This window comes from Miniopterus schreibersii (assembly GCF_964146895.1).
Source record: "Miniopterus schreibersii genome assembly, chromosome: 20".
Classification (NCBI taxonomy): domain Eukaryota; kingdom Metazoa; phylum Chordata; class Mammalia; order Chiroptera; family Miniopteridae; genus Miniopterus; species Miniopterus schreibersii.
The window spans coordinates 14,806,023-14,823,512 of record NC_138122.1 but is presented as its reverse complement, the minus strand read 5'-3'; the positions used below and the strand labels follow the sequence as shown (position 1 = coordinate 14,823,512).

The 17,490-nt window shown below is 52.6% G+C and overlaps 1 pseudogene and 1 gene segment (V, D, J or C); both read left to right on the top strand.

Annotated features, from left to right (window-relative positions):
• Positions 1-17,490, top strand: part of LOC308550065 (immunoglobulin lambda variable 1-40-like) — a 429,946-nt gene that overhangs the window by 46,498 nt on the left and 365,958 nt on the right.
• On the top strand, positions 2,613-8,056 carry LOC308549731 (putative non-functional immunoglobulin lambda variable 1-50 pseudogene; annotated as a pseudogene). The gene is made up of 3 exons: positions 2,613-2,707; positions 2,819-3,172; positions 7,776-8,056. The product of its transcript is annotated as a putative non-functional immunoglobulin lambda variable 1-50 pseudogene (transcript).

Below are 17,490 nucleotides of genomic sequence, written 5' to 3'. Positions count from 1 at the left end.
CACGGCGCCCATTCTCTACATGCACCTCTCTGAGCCAGGGGTGGGGAACATTTTTTCTGCCAAGGGCCATTTAGATATTTATTGCATCTTTCAGGGGCCGGACAAAATTAACTTAACAATTAGCTCTGTACAAAGCTCCTAGATTGTTGAGTTTTGAGTGCTGCCTGTGGTGGCCTTGGCAGGGCCAGACTGAATATTTTCCCAGACCTTATAGATTCTGCGGGCCAGACGTTCTGCACCCCTTCTGGCAACAACACCCTATCTGATTGTCCATCGATGAGCAGGAATTCACTGATGCCAGAGGCTGGCTGCCCAAGCAGTGTCCAGGATGGTTTGGGGCAGGACCAGGGACACACTGAGCTCAGTTCTGTCTGTCTCAGGATTGCTGGCTGTTCATGGGTCCACCAACTACTCGTTTCACTGAAAACCGCAGGGTTCTGGGCTCTGGCAGGAGCTGGAGCAGTGAGGGAAGGGACCAGACAAACCCAGACTCTGACAGCCTCTGGGCCCAGCTGCTGCAGGAGATGCAGAGGGAGGGTCAGGTCCCTGCGCAGAAGGTCGCGGGCTGGTTCAAAGACTGGGCTGGACCCGGGACCGGGATGGAGCCCGTGGGGTGTGGGGGGCAGGGGTCGGGCAGGAGGCGAAGGCCGGGTGGCCAGAGGCTTGGGGTTGATCTGGAAAAACTGGGTGGAGGTGAGTAGCTGCTCCTCCTGGGAGAAGGGTCACAGGAGTGTATGTGGCTGGGGCCCAAGGCCACCCCTGTGAGGGAAACTTTACCAGCAGACTCCTCCTTGGTCAGTGGGGACAGGGGAAGGTGTGTTCTGCAGGTGACAAGTGGGGACTCTTGCTGGGCTTTCCCCCTGTTTCTCTCAGGTTTCGGTGACATGTCCCTCCTCCCTGGCCCTGTATCACCAGGACGATTTCCTTCCTGGGAGCTGAGCGCCTCTGGCTCATGAGGCAGAGCGTCCCCACAACACTACTTCCAGTGAGGGCGACTCAGCCTCTCTCACCAATGACCTGGTCCCGGGGCTTCAGGGAAACTGGCTGCATCACTGACCCGCTTCCCCGACACCCTCACTGAGACCAGGGAGGGGCCTGTCTGATTGATTCGGGAAACAGGTGCCTGGGCCTGAGGTAGGAACTGGGGCCAATCCCATGCTGACCACGGGGCTGGGAGGTTTGGGTCCAGATCAAAGCACCAGAGACAGAAAGTTCCCCCAACTTGTCCCCCGTGTGCAACACTCGGCCTCTCCCCCTCTTCACTAGAGCCCATTGGGTCTGGTACTGTGGACATGGGAGACTCAAGAGGAAAACGGGCAAGGTGGGTCCAGTCTCACCAGTTAGCAGCCTGACAACTGAGGTTTCATATGTTCTGCCAAAGTTCAGTTCCCATAAAAGCCACCGCCGCTCCCATCAGTGAGGCAATGATGTGAGGCCCAGTCCCCTCGGGAAAGTCAGAAAGCAGCAAATATTCCCAAGCATGGCCGCCTTCTCCCAGACTGAGGACATGGGTCAAGCGGGTTAAGAAGCTGCATCAGTGACCCTCCTCCCACCCCCTGGGGGCCTCTCCTTCACCTGCCCCTCCCCCCTCAGGTGAGGACAGGCCCAGAGGACCAGCGCCAGAACCTCTGGCCCACTCACCAGGGTGCATCTTCTGCTTTCATCCCTAAAGGTGCTTCCCCAGGTCACCTAGAATTCATTCCTTACAATCCCCAAGCCACCAGGTGCTGTTCCCAGGTGGTACTATCACTGTCACCTTCCCCTCTCTGTCAGGGATCCTGATCAGAGTGAGTCTGACTCGAAATATCAGATAACTGTCTCTCACACAAATATAAAAAAGACAGTTCTGAAATATTTTATTCAACTTCTATAAACAAGTTAATAGGTAATGCTTGACTGGACAGCAGATGTAAAAGCAAACACTTAAAATCTTTTGAATAAAGAAAAGGACCTGAAAGAATATTTTTTGTGTATTGGGAAAATAGTGAGTAATTTCTAAGATGGGAGGAATCACAGAGAAAAAGAAAACTATCTCCTGAAAATAAGGGAACATGCCTCCAGGGGACAGTCGCTGCTCTGATCTTGACCCTGCTCTAAGAAAAGTTGACATAAGTGTAACCAGCTTGGTTCTCACCACTGAACGGCCAAGGGACATGTACACAGACTCACCCCGAGGAGCTGGGTAGAACATAGAAAGTGTCCCGAAGTGATTAGGAGGCCACATAAGGGGCACCTGGACTGCCCCTCAGGCAGGGGGCCGGTGAACTGAGCTCGGAGGAGGCAGGATCTGTCCCTGATGGGCCTTTGTCACCAGGTTACACACTGGTGTTTCTAGGCCTGGGTAGCAGGGGGCGCTCGGGGACTGTTCCAGAAGGTCTGCAGTATTCAGAGCTGGGACCTGTTCCTTGGCACTGACTGGTGACCTCTGCTCAGGTCTCACAGCTGTGACCTCGCCACGCCCTGGGCCCCACCCAGCCCCTGAAACCCTCAGGACCAGGTAGCTGCCCCAGGGCCCAGGGAGGAGTCAGAGAGCTGAGGGGTCTCATTTGCATGAGGGGACCCTCCCTCCTGCAGAGCATGAAGAGGGCAAGGAGAGGTTTGGGGGCAGCTCTGCTTCAGCTGAGGGGCCACTGGAGGCAGGACTCAGCGAGGATCTGCACCATGGCCTGGTCCCCTCTCCTGCTCACCCTCCTGGCTCACTGCACAGGTGACGGGATGTGGGGACAGGGAAAGGGACCTTGGGATGAGACATGGGGTCCTCTTCCTCCTCCTGTCTCTAGACCCAGAATCACCATGTCTGTGTCTCCCCCTCTTCCAGGATCCTGGGCCCAGTCTGTGCTGACTCAGCCGTCCTCAGTGTCTGGGGCCCTGGGCCAGAAGGTCACCATCTCCTGCGCTGGAAGCAGCTCCAACATTGGGGGTGGTTATAATGTGCAATGGTACCAACAGCTCCCAGGAAAGGCCCCCAAAACCATCATATATGGTACTAGCAGTCGACCCTCAGGGATCCCTGACCGATTCTCTGGCTCCAGGTCTGGCAGCTCGGCCACCCTGACCATCAGCGGGCTGCAGCCTGAGGACGAGGCCGAGTATTACTGCTCAGCATGGGACAAGAGTCTCAATGCTCACACAGTGCTCCAGGCCTGTGGGGAACTGAGACAAAAACCTTCTGGCCCCACTGGAGTGTGTTCCCCTGGGCCAACCCCACTCCTCTGATAAGTTAGCTGCTTCCCCTGTTTGGGGACCTGAAACTGGGGTCTGAGACACGCCTCAGGGAACCTCTCTTGAAAATCTGGCCACATCCTTTGTGTTCTGCCTTCCCAGCCTGCCCGTGGCCACATCACATTGGGGAACTTTGTCAACCTGAGTAGAAATTCCCGTGTGTCAGGGGGAGGCAGCCCTGGAGGAAAGGCCGGGTCAGGGCAGATGCAGGGTCACCGAATCCAGCTGGGTCTGTGCCAGACCACATCAGGAAGGTGCAGTGTGTGCACTGTGACCAACAGCTCCCCAAACAGCCTTGGATGGTAGGAGTCCTCCTTTGTGGTCCTTGACCCCTTCCCTGGATCAAGTCTGGCAACCCAGGCTCCTGGAGCAATGCTGAGCCCACAGCTGAGGACAAGGCTGCTTCTCACTGCCACTCCCGAGACAGCAGCCCCAGCGGTCACACAGAGCTCCCAGCCCTGGGGAACAGGGGCCACAAGGTGCCCTTTCTGGTCAGCCAGGAGGAGGAATGGCCAGCACCTGCCTCTCAGGCTCAGCCTGAACCTTCTGCTTCTACACCTGCTGCCACCACGATGGGCCAGGCTCCAGGGCAACCCCTGGAGGTTGTATACGGCTCCTCTACCTTCTGTCCTCAAAGTCACTCATGGCAGCCCGATCCTACACACAAGGTCTTCAAGGAAAGAGAGAGCCCAGCTCCCCATCAGCTGGGGACATGGCTTCTTTGCTCTGAAGCCGAGGGGCTGAGCTCAGGGGCCAATCTGTGGTCATTTCAGACCAAAACTCTGACGAGGGAATCCTGTGTCTCCATCACTGATCATTTTCTTATTTCCAGGATGTTCCACGGCTCTGCCATCTTGCCTTCGGTGCTCAGTGTGAATGTTGGGGACTACAAGATCCTTTATCCCGGGAGAAAATATTTCTTCTGAGCAAGGGCCTACCACGCAGCCCCCCTCGGCTCGTGCAGCCACCGTAGATGCCCTCGGTGGTGTGGCATCAGGGGGTCGGAATCTCCACTTCCGCCATCCTCAGAAAACACATGTGTGGTGGTCATTGTCATGTTTGCATGCCTGAACTGAATTGGAAAACAAAAATTTCAAAAGCAAAGTCTTTATTTCAGGCAATGACACGCGATGGGGACAGTGAGATTGTAAGAGGCCTCTTCATCCTTCCAGCCACCAGAAAGCTCCTCCAGGAGTCCCCTGGGGGGCTGGCAGGGCTCAGAGTGACTGTCAGGATAGGTGATGCTACTCATGGGTTACCCAGGGACTCAGCATCCCGTGGGCCAGAACATCGAGTACCTGGATACCGTTGAAAACCCCCAAATACTTGTAGTGTAACCAACACACATCTTCATAAGACATTATTTAGGGAAAATGTCTAACTAGAAATTGAAAATATTATAACTGGCTGAAATGACCATGCACCTTGTCAAAGTCCATGGGATGCAGTGAAAATGGGGACTGAAGGAAAATTCACGTGCATGTAAACTGCAGCTTTATTTGTAATCAGCAAGAAGTAGAAACAAGCTGCATGTCCTTCAGAAAGCGATGGATACACAGACCGAGGGTCCTGGCTCCTGGTTAGAATCCAGTGTTTGATGTCCAGGCCCCAGCGTGGGCGTGTACACAGCCTTTCCCTGGGGGACTCATGAGGGTCCCTGTCCTCCCCACACCAGACCTGACCCAGGGCCTGCATTCTACAGCCCTGGAGGGAGTTGCAGCCAAGGACGCAGGCCCTGTTACTGGCTACGGACTCCACAAATTCACTTTCCTGGAGCAGCACCTCTATTCCTGGGCCTGAATATTGGAGGCCTGGCTCCCAGGTCGATTTCAGGCTCCTCTGCCAGGGCTGCTTTGTGGGGGAGGAGAGGACACCTTGAGGACACTTTCCCCCTCTCGGACTCAGTGCCAGTACCTTTCCACTTGCAGCCCTTCCCCTTGTTATCCCCGAGCCTGTGGTGCACAAATGGCCAGAGGCTTTTCCTCATCAGCTTCGTTGCACACTCAGCACAAAATCCCAGGCTCCTTTCTTTCTCCGAGTCTCAGGTCCACATGTCTCCGCTTTGGTTTTAGGTTGACTTTCCCATTCAGAAGGGTTTCTCGTGGAAGCCCCTTTGCTGAAATGCCTCTGCGGACTCATTCAAGTTTCCAGCCGATGGAAACATCTGGAGTCCTCCCTGCGTCTGTTCCTTCTGTGGCTGTGTACGGAACAGGCACTAAATAAAGGAATGTTTTAAGTTGGTGAGAACTTCTAAGGCAACAGCTTATATAAGAATCAAACAAATTTAGAAATTAAAAAATACTGAAGCACATAACTCTATGTGACAAGCTGCACAGCGAAATGGAAAAGGCAATAGGGGAATTTTGTGAAAACATCAGTCACCCATTTGTGCTGACAGCACTCAGATGATTTTATGGATATATGCGCAGAGCAGCAATTCACACCCGCATCTTACAGGAGCCCAGGTAAGAAGCCAAGAGCTTTCACCCTCCATTAAATGTCAGCCTCTCAGCCCACAGGGCAGCAGGTGGGACCGAGGGCAGATGCTGACCAGCACAGAAGCACTGCCAGGGGCCCTCAGGGCGCCTTCAGGCCGAGCTCAGAGGGCTCAGCTGCGCTGATCTAGGAAGTTGTGTCGCAGATAAAAGCCTCCTGTTTAGAGGAGTTTGCCTTCGTGGTGGAATGGCAGTTTGTCATTGCTCAGTTTATGGAAACAAGTTACCTGAGAGAAAATGACCTGCCCCGCCCAATCCCGTTGATGAGACAAGTTCACACTGAAGAGGCCCAAAGACGATATGTTGACAATAAGAGGACGTGGGGGACAGGAATGAAAGGTTTTGAAGGGACAGGAAAGTCAGGGAAGCTGGGGGCCAGGACAGTGTGGGGGCTGTGAGTGGAGTGCGGAGGAGGGGCCGGGACACGATGGCTCCCGGGCAACTGAGGAGCCTGGGTTCACGGGAACAGCAGTGAGGACGCGCGGAGGGCCTTCTGCAGGACTGACCTGCCTGAGCACAATGAGAGCATCTCTGGAGGGCTTGGGGGGAGGGTGCGAGGCCAGTGGTTTCCCCGTCACTGCTATTGACAGGCCGCCCAGTGAGGGCGGAAGTGTGGGGACCGCTGGACCGTTTGCACAGTGAAAGCAGAGCCGGACGCGGGCCCAGGGGGCACACACAGTGATGGTTTCAGCACTCAGCTGCTCAGACGGTCACACATCTGCACGCTCCTCCCAACCTCACATCTAGCTTGTTACTAAAACAGGGAAATAGGTAAGAAAATACACCTAGGGAAGTTGGACATTTATAAAAGCATCCAGGACACCTAAGACAAAGTCCTTATGAGAAACACGTGACACAGACAAGCAGGACTCACACATGTAAGAATATAAAGTCAATTATTAAAATTAAGAAAAAAAGCCACAGTGTCTACTGGTAAACCTGAAGCCTAATAAAGTGTTTATTTTTATCTTTTTTACTAATCACTAAATCCAATCAGATCTCTGTGAAAACTGTGAATGCCTTACATGACTTAAAATGGTTCCTGAACGATCCTTCTTGGAATATGCCCCTGAGCGTATTGCTGGGAAATTGTTTCCTCTGTCATTTGCCTGAACAGCCCCTGGGAGCTCATCAAACCTGATCAATGTTCCCTAACCTGTGTTATTGGACAAGAAGCTCACTGTGTATTTACTTTTGCGACATCTTTACTCAAACAGAAATCCAATTAAATTGTCATTTATGTATATTCTTGCACATCCCACAGATGGGAACCTCTGAGGCCAAAATGCACAGTAATCAATACAGAGGATCAGAATCGCCGTGTCTGGGAATCAGTCCAGGGGTGAGTGAACGGATACAGGGACCCGGGGAGCTCCATAAGCGGCTGGGCTCTCAGGGTCTGGGGGTGGAGAGGTATATGTCATCCCACCAGCAGGTGGCCCTGTGAGACTGTTAAATGATCACCACAGAGCTATTCAATTAGACCTTTAAATTGAGGCACCTGGACTGTGGGCTAGTCCCTGTGCTCAGTGATGGGGACTCAGCAGCTGTGACCTTACTGGCCTGGCAGAGTCCACTGAGCACATAGCCTTGTGTGGTCTCAGCAGGTGCTTCCTCCCAGGGCTCCCCCAAGGGGTGAAGCCAACCTACACCCCCTTCCCCCACCCCCGTGTGGGGTGTGAGCTGAGCTGCAGCCCCAGGGCACAGGGAGGGGCTGGCACTCAGGGGAGGGACTCACATTTGCATGGAAGCCCCTCCTGTGGCAGAGGGTGGGGAAGAAAAGGAGGCCTGGGGAGCCCAGCCCCACTGTGGGCTCAGGGGCTGTGGGCACCATAGCCTGGACTCCTCTCCTCCTCGTGCTCCTCTCCCACTGCACAGGTAGGGACAGGCTCGGGGACCAGGCTTCAGTTGCCAGCTTCATTCCCTTTATGTTGAGCCTAATGAAAACTTGACAGGGGCCTCTGCCTCAACACTGACAAGTGTCTGTGTCTACAGGTTCCCTGTCCCAGCCTGTGCTGACTCAGCCGCCCTCCGTCTCTGCATCTCCTGGATCCACAGCCAGACTCACCTGCACCCTCAGCAGTGGCTTCAGTGTTGGCAGCTATGGCATACGCTGGTTCCAGCAGAAGCCAGGGAGCCCTCCCTGGTATCTCCTGTGGTATAAGTCAGACTCAGATAAACACCAGGGCGCCGGGGTCCCCAGCCTCTTCTCTGGATCCAAAGACGCCTCGGCCAATGCAGGGCTTCTGCTCATCTCTGGGCTGCAGCCTGAGGACGACGCTGACTATTACTGTGCTACAGGCCATGGCAGTGGGAGCAGCTTTAGTTACTCACAGTGACTCAGATGACAAGGAACTGAGACAAAAACCCTGGGCCCAGAGATTCTGGCTCTGAGCCTCGATTCAGGGAGAAGCTTCTGTGGAGGCATCTGCCAGCTGGACCACTTTGCAGTGAGATGTGTCCTCGAAAGGGGGGGAGAGTCACACACAATGAGCAACAGCACAGGTGTCCCAGGAACACATGCTGAGGGGCCATCAAGGCCACCGACCACCCCAGTGTGTGCTGTAAATTTTACCAGGAATGAACATTTCTGAGTCACATCTCAGCTCTCTCCCACTGACTGTCTGAGGCCGTGGGCGCTGCTCTGCGCTTCCTTCCGCTCAGACATGTCACCCATGGGCCTCATGGCTCCAAACGTAGCAAACCTTGTTCTTCTCCCAGTCTTTCAGTCGGCACAACAGTGAGGTAGACGACCATTCTGACATGACCACATGCATACATGTGTGACAGGCTAGTTCAAGCACATGCTTGTCTCTTGCAGGGGTTTGGGGACCTTCAATGCGTGTTTATGCTGAAACCCACCGGTGAGGGACACGGTGTGTGCGCGTGTTTTCAGTCAGTGAGGGACCAGGACGAGGGAACGGAGGGTGGGAGGTTCATCAGGGGGAGTCCTATTGATGGTGGCTGAGGTGGTGTACAGGGAGCAGGTGACACTCTGAACTGTTCCCTGTGGGCTGTGTCGCTCCAGCAGTGTCATATCTAATTCTCTGTTTCCGTCTGGGATGCTGCGTGCATGCCCTGCTACCAAGAGCCTCTCAGAGGTGCCAAAATGCGACCGACCCCGGGATGTCAGGTTGAATCCTATTTGCTCCCAAAGGACAGAGCAGGAGGTGTCTGGGACCCCATGAAGGACAGGAGTTGGGGTTTTGAAGCAGCAGGAAAGGGAGCGAAGGTGGAGCCTGAGAACAAGGGGAGGTCCTGCAAGGGGAGGGCGCAGGGGGCTTGGCCACACCATGAGGCCTCCTGAAAGAGCCAAGGATTTGGGGTTTTGTGCAAACAGCAGGGAGCAGTCCTGAGGGTTTAAAGCAGGAGGCGACCTGCCTGAGCTGAATGACAAAGATGCCTTGAGCGCCTTGAGGAGAGAGGGCCCAAAGGAACTGATCCTGGTCGAAGCCATTTACTAAGTGGCCCAGTGAGTCTAGAAATGTGGGGACGGTTGGACCATTTGCACAGTTAAAGCAGAGTTGGATTCGGGCACAGTGAGGACACACAGTGATGGGTTCTGCATTCAACTGCCCAGACATTCGGGACATGGGGAAACACATCGCAATCTCACATTTATCTTGCTAACAAAATAGGACAATGCGTGAGAAAATACAGGTAGGGAAAGTTTTATTTCAAATATAAAAAAATATTAGGATACCTAAGAAAATCTGAACAAGAAACACAGGACACAGATATGAAAAACTCCACATACTAAGATAAAAAGTCAACTCCTAGAAGGAGTTCCCACGTACACGTTCCACTGGCAAATGTGAAGCCTACAAAAGCCATTGTTTTTATCAATCACTTAATCACATCAGATCTCCATGGAAACTGTACCTGCATCTCATAGTCCTCCTCTGAACATGCCTCAGAATGTATTCCTGGAAAATTCCCTGACAGTCCTTGCCAGCCCTAAAACCAGATAAACGGTCCCTTCATCTGTGACATTGAACAGGAAGGTCACTGTGTTTTTACTTTGGTAACATCTTCACTGTAGGGGAAACCCAATTAATTTGTCATTTATGTATATTATTGCGCCTCCCACAGATGAGGACTCCCGCTGGGACTGAGATAGTTCAGCGACCACACAGTGTATCAGAATCACAGTATCTGGGAACCAGCCCATGATGCATGAACAGAGACAGTCACCTGCTCAGCTGCAAAATCCAGCTGGGCGCTCAGGGCTGTGGGCGGTGGGGAGGTGTGTGCTCTGTGACCAGCAGGGGGCGCTGTGGGACTGCCCTGTGATCCCTGCTGAGCAGCTCATGGAGGAACATTCACTCCTAGGGGCCTGGGCCTGGAGGCTGGGCCCTGTGCTCACTGATGTGTTGTCTCAGCAGGTGCTTCCTCCCAGGGCTCCCCCAGGGGTGAAATGAAGCTCCAACCTTCTCACTCTGGGGTGTGAGCTGAGCTGCTGCCCCCGGGCTCAGGGAGGGGCTGGCATTCAGGGGAGGGACGCACATTTGCATGGAAGCCCCTCCTGTGGCAGAGGGTGGGGAAGAAAAGGAGGCCTGGGGAGCCCAGCCCCACTGTGGGCTCAGGGGCTGTGGGCACCATGGCCTGGACTCCTCTCCTCCTCGTGCTCCTCTCCCACTGCACAGGTAGGGACAGGCTTGGGGACCAGGCCTCAGTTCCCAAGCTTATTCCCTTCATGATCAATCTCCTGAGAAAGATCCCCTGGTCCCTGCCCAGCACTGACAAGTGTCTGTGTTCCTGCAGGTTCCCTGTCCCAGCCTGTGCTGACTCAGCCGCCCTCCGTCTCTGCATCTCCTGGATCCACAGCCAGACTCACCTGCACCCTCAGCAGTGGCTTCAGTGTTGGCAGCTATGCCATATTCTGGTTCCAGCAGAAGCCAGGGAGCCCTCCCCGGTATCTCCTGTATTACCACTCAGACTCAAGTAAGCAGCAGGGCGCCGGGGTCCCCAGCCGCTTCTCTGGATCCAAAGACACCTCGGCCAATGCAGGGCTTCTGCTCATCTCTGGGCTGCAGCCTGAGGACGACGCTGACTATTACTGTGCTACAGCTCATGGCAGTGGGAGCAGCTTTAGTTACTCACAGTGACTCAGATGACGAGGAACTGAGACAAAAACCCTGGGCCCAGAGATTCTGACTCTGAGCCTCGTCTCAGGGAGAAGCTTCTGTGGAGGCATCTGCCAGCTGGACCACTTTGCAGTGAGATGTGTCCTCGAAAGCAGGGGAGAGTCACACACAATGAGCAACAGCACAGGCGTCCCAGGAACACACGCTGAGGGGCCATCAAGGCCATCCGACCACCCCAGTGTCTGCTGTAAATTTTACCAGGAGTGAACATTTCTGAGTCAACATCTCAGCTCTTTTCTACCATGGTGTCTTGTTTTGCCCTCGCACAGAACCTTCACCTCTGACACTTCTGGGCACCAAATGTGTGGGGGTCTTTCTCCACAACAGCAATTTGCTGGGACACCAGCTGATGTCCTACAACATCACCCAGTTCCAACACTATCTGCCTGGGGACGGTGTCAGAGCCACAGTTAAGGGGCCAGTCCCAGGGGACTGCCTGCCCTTCAGGTGCTGATCACGGGAAGGAGGTCCCAGGTTTCCCACAACTTCTTGGTTACAAAGCGAAGGTTCCCATGATCCTTCCCTTGGTTTCAGTTACTTTGCTAGATTAATTGGGTACTGCCCCTGACCCTTCCCCCTCCTCAAGGAAATAGGGGGCCAGGTCAGAAAATTCCAAGCTTCTAATCAGGCCTCTGTCCTTCCAGTGACCTGTCTCAACCAGGAGCCCACCCAGAGTCACCTCATTCAAACAAGAGGCACGCCTGTTACCCAGGAAATTACAAGGGTTTCAGGAGCTCTGTGCCAGGATCCTGGGGCCGACAGCAATATATATTTTCTATTTTGTCACAATACAGTGTCTGCAACTACAGATGACCAGGACCGTCTAAGTCACCCACAAAATTAATGTCCTAAGTGGGAATCCTATGTTACTAATAATACGTCATATCTGATATGTTAATATTCTCCCTGGTCATACACACAATTCTCTCCTTTTAGAACAAAGCTACAAAAAGTTGGTGACAACTACCACAGACTCTCCGTGACAGCACCCCTCGCCCCTTCCCAGCCCTTCTCTGCTCTGCGGCTGCATCCCTCCCCCTCCCCATCTCTCCCTCGGGCTCTTCAGGTCTAAACTCCATCTCCTCGCCAGGGTTTCAGAGAAAAGTGACCCGTCCTTGCTGGAGCCTCCCTCCCCCGGGGCTCCATCTCCAGGGAGGGTGATTAACAGAACTTAGTCAGCATAGATCCCGTGGTCATCTTCCTCCCAAACTCTTCTCCAAACTGGTTCCCTCCGCACAACCCTCGGCCAGTCTCCAATATGTCAGCACAGTTCATGAGTTTTCCTGAAAAAGATGTGATGAGTCAACCTTCCCAGAGCTGCACACAGGAGCTATCGATTTATCTACTTTTCCTCCTTCAGAATGACCGAGGCCCCACATGCCACCCGTTTTGAACGCAGGCCGTTGTATTTTTGGCCCCAAAAACACTTCTTTCCTAAGGACCAGCTCAGTCACACACACATTTTGCTTGGACTAGGGAAGTCCCACTTATTAGCTCTTTAACAAATAAATGTAAACACTCTCTCCCGGTCACCCCCTGGGAGGTATCTGGGGGCCACAGGGGACTGGGGGCCATGGCTGTGGTGTCAGGGGCAGGAAGAAGTGGGCTGTGTGCTCACCCCTGTGCCTCCTGACACCTGAAGACCCCACAGCTGAGGTGCTGCAGGGACGAAAGGGGACAGAGTTCTCACTCCATTAATCCTGGACTGCTGGTTGAGTGTAATTGTTATCAGATCTATTCAGCACCAAATTCCCATTTTCTGCCTAAATTCATCCTGGTTAAAGGGAATTGGCCTTCCAGACACTGGCCTTCTGAGCTCCGGGCTCCAGCGCCTGGAGGGTCTTACAGAGAACCAGGCCCCGGGACAGGTTTGGATGGACAACACCTTCAGGGGATGGAGAGTGTATAAGAGGGAGAGGGGCCACTTGTCCCCATGCTCGGGCTGAGGAAGACACTTCCTGAGGGTGCAGGGCTCTCCAGCCCCGGGAAGAGGCTGATCCTCATTGTTATAGAGCTGAACACAGCCCCAGTGCCACAGAGACCTCCTGTTCCTTGGGGAAATGTGTTGAATCTCCCTCCATGCTCCTGCCTGGACATCACTCCCCTGGCCCTGACTGTGACTAACACCAAGTGAGGGTCTTGCTTGTGGTGTCACTTGTGCTATTAAAACAAAAGGGTTTCATGCTCTCAACTCTGTCTGTCTCTATGGGGTCAGTGAACATATCTCTGTTTGAAGATATAGTTCTTCCAATGCAAACAGAATTGCTTTGTTTCCAGAGCATATAGCCCCACAGTGCTGAGTGGGGTCAGGAAAAACAAAAGTGCAGCGGGTATGACCCCAGAGAACCAGGTATCCCTCTGCACAGCTGTGTATCCCCAGCTGCCAGCCTGGGCTTCACTAACAGTTCTCTGGGCTCTGAAACCATAGAGAAGCTGGCTTTTTTCACCTGATCTTAGAGCTTTGTGGAGTCCTGGATTCCCAGGTACTGGGAAACAACTCCCCACTCAGCAGGTGTGAACAATCTCATTACTAAGGAATAGGTAGAACTGGGGGACAGACATGTGAAAAGATGCTCAACATTACATGTCCTTGGGGAATTGCAGATTTAAACAGTCAGATACCATTAGGCTCTCATCAGGATGACTGACACTCGGTATACTGATGCCATCAAATGTCCCCAGGGTGTGGGCATCAGTATCTCTCACTCACGCTGCTGGGAATACAATTTCATGGCTGCTTTTGAGGACACTTGAAAATTTCCTTACAAAGCTAAAGATTCTATAGGATGCAATACTGAGAAGACATTCCTAAGTATCTGCCTAAGTCGGTGGCTACGTCCACACAGGTATATACACATAAAGTTCCTAGACGCTCTATTCATGATCATCAAAACTGAAAAGCATGAGATGTATTTTTCAACAAGAGAATGGATAAACTGTGTTTCATCCATGCAATGAAATATGATGTGATGACAAAAAGAAATGCTATCAGGCCACAAAAGGATATGGAGAAATATTGCATGTGTTTTCTAAAAATAATAATAATAATAATAATAATAATAATAAAAAGTCATTCTGAAAAGCCTGGAGTTGTCGGGAGTACAAGATATGGGGGAGGAAGTACGAGGCCCGAGCACCAGCTCTTGCCCATGGTCACTGTGTCTCCTGCATCCACCAGAGTGTGCCTTCTGGGAGCTGAGGAGTTGGGGTTTTATTTAAACAGCAGTGAGGAATCACTGAGGGTTTTCATCAGGGGGTGACCTGTCTGAGCTGAATGAGAAAGATCCCTCTAGTGCATGAGAAGAGAGTCCCTGAGGGAGATGGGTTCCCCTCTCATAGGTCACTTACGAAAGGGCCCTGTGAGTCTAGAGGTTGGAAACCGCTGGACCATTTGCACAGATAAAGCAGGTTAGGATACGGGCACAGTGAGGACGGGATGGTTTCTGCATTCAACTGCCCAGACATTTGCACATCTGCAAACACATCGCAATCTCACATTTAGCTTGTTACTAAACTAAGACAAGGAATAAGAAAATACAGGCCGGGGAAGTTTTGTTTAAAAGAGAAACAAATTTTAGGACAGCTAAGAAAAGAAGCTTGCAATAAATATGTGACACACACAAGCAAAAAACGACAAACATCAAAATATAAAGTCACTTCCTAAAGTAAAGAAGCATCCCACACTCTCTACTTATAAACTTGAAGCCTGCAGAAGACTTTCCCCCCAATCATCAAATGGAATCAGATCTCTATGAAAACTGGGAATTCATCACATGTCTTGAAATGTTTGCTGAATGGTTCCCTTTTATATATGCCATGCAGTGTATTCCTGGAAAACTGTCTTTCTATGTCATTTCCCTGAACAGCCCCTATGAAACCTTCAAACTGGATCAACTGCCCCGTCATCTGTAATGTTGAACAAACTACTGTGCATTTACTTAGCAACATCATCACTGGAAGTGAGACCCAATTAATTTATTTATGTGCATTTTTGCACCTCCTACAGGTGGGAACCCTGGGACTAAAATACTACAGTAATCACTATAGTGTATTAAAATACCAGCACTTGGGAATTGGCCCACAAATGTGTGAATAGAGAAAGGGACCTGGTGAGTTACAGCAACCAGCTGGGCTCTCAGGGCTTTGGGTCATGGGAAGGTGTTTGATCTGTGACCAACAGGGGGCGCTGTGGGACTGCCCTGTGGTCTCTACACAGAAGTTTAGAGAAGACCATTCACTAAAAGGCTGACCCTGTGCTACCTGCGAGGGATTCAGCAGCTGTGTCCTCTGGGGACTGGCAAAATTCCCTGAGCAGGAACCTGTGTGTTGTCTCAGCAGGTGCTTCCTCCGAAAGTTCTCCCAAGGGTTGAAGCCAACTTTCCTGTTTCTCAATCTGGGGATGGGCTTAGCCCCAAGGTGCAGGGAGGAACCAGCACTCAGGGGATGGACTCACATTTGCATGGAAGCCCCTCCTGTGGCAGAGGGTGGGGAAGAAAAGGAGGCCTGGGGAGCCCAGCCCCACTGTGGGCTCAGGGCTGTGGGCACCATGGCCTGGACTCCTCTCCTCCTCGTGCTCCTCTCCCACTGCACAGGTAGGGACAGGCCTCCAACCAGGCCTCAGTTCCCAAGTTTATTCCCTTCACCCTCAATCTCCTGAGAAACATCCCCTGGTCCCTGGACAGCACTGACAAGTGTCTGTTCCTGCAGGTTCCCTGTCCCAGCCTGTGCTGACTCAGCCGCCCTCCGTCTCTGCATCTCCTGGATCCACAGCCAGACTCACCTGCACCCTCAGCAGTGGCTTCAGTGTTGGCAGCTACTACATAAACTGGTTCCAGCAGAAGCCAGGGAGCCCTCCCAGGTTTCTCCTGTGGTATAAGTCAGACTCAGATAAGTACCAGGGCGCCGGGGTCCCCAGCCGCTTCTCTGGATCCAAAGACGCCTCGGCCAATGCAGGGCTTCTGCTCATCTCTGGGCTGCAGCCTGAGGACGACGCTGACTATTACTGTGCTACAGCTCATGGCAGTGGGAGCAGCTATAGTTATGCACAGTGACTCAGAAGAAGAGGAACTAGGACAAAAACCCTGGGCCCAGAGATTCTGGCTCTGAGCCTCGTTTCAGGCAGAAGCTTCTGTGGAGACATCTGCCAGCTGGACCACTTTGCAGTGAGATGTGTCCTCGAAAGTGGGGAGAGTCACACACAATGAGCAACAGCACAGGCGTCCCAGGAACACACGCTGAGGGGCCATCAAGGCCACCGACCACCCCAGTGTCTGCTGTAAATTTTACCAGGAATGAACATTTCTGAGTCAACATCTCAGCTCTTTTCTACCATGGTGTCTTGTTTTGCCCTCACGCAGAACCTTCACTTCTGACTCTTCTGGGCAAAAAATGTGTGGGGGTCTTTCTCCACAACAGCAATTTGCTCGGACACCAGCTGAGGTCCTACAACATCACCCAGTTCCAACACTATCTGCCTGGGGACGGTGTCAGAGCCACAGTTAAGGGGCCAGTCCCAGGGGACTGCCTGCCCTTCAGGTGCTGATCACGGGAAGGAGGTCCCAGGTTTCCCACAACTTCTTGGTTACAAAGCGAAGGTTCCCATGATCCTTCCCTTGGTTTCAGTTACTTTGCTAGATTAATTGGGTACTGCCCCTGACCCTTCCCCCTCCTCAAGGAAATAGGGGGCCAGGTCAGAAAATTCCAAGCTTCTAATCAGGCCTCTGTCCTTCCAGTGACCTGTCTCAACCAGGAGCCCACCCAGAGTCACCTCATTCAAACAAGAGGCACGCCTGTTACCCAGGAAATTACAAGGGTTTCAGGAGCTCTGTGCCAGGATCCTGGGGCCGACAGCAATATATATTTTCTATTTTGTCACAATACAGTGTCTGCAACTATAGATGATGACCAGGACCCTCAAAGTCACCCACAAAATTAATGTCCTAAGTGGGAATCCTATGTTACTAATAATACGTCATATCTGATATGTTAATATTCTCCCTGGTCATACACACAATTCTCTCCTTTTAGAACAAAGCTACAAAAAGTTGGTGACAACTACCACAGACTCTCCGTGACAGCACCCCTCGCCCCTTCCCAGCCCTTCTCTGCTCTGCGGCTGCATCCCTCCCCCTCCCCATCTCTCCCTCGGGCTCTTCAGGTCTAAACTCCATCTCCTCGCCAGGGTTTCAGAGAAAAGTGACCCGTCCTTGCTGGAGCCTCCCTCCCCCGGGGCTCCATCTCCAGGGAGGGTGATTAACAGAACTTAGTCAGCATAGATCCCGTGGTCATCTTCCTCCCAAACTCTTCTCCAAACTGGTTCCCTCCTCACCACCCTCGGCACAGTTCATGAGTTTTCCTGAAAAAGATGTGATGAGTCAACCTTCCCAGAGCTGCACACAGGAGCTATCGATTTATCTACTTTTCCTCCTTCAGAATGACCGAGGCCCCACATGCCACCCGTTTTGAACGCAGGCCGTTGTATTTTTGGCCCCAAAAACACTTCTTTCCTAAGGACCAGCTCAGTCACACGCACATTTTGCTTGGACTAGGGAAGTCCCACTTATTAGCTCTTTAACAAATAAATGTAAACACTCTCTCCCGGTCACCCCCTGGGAGGTATCTGGGGG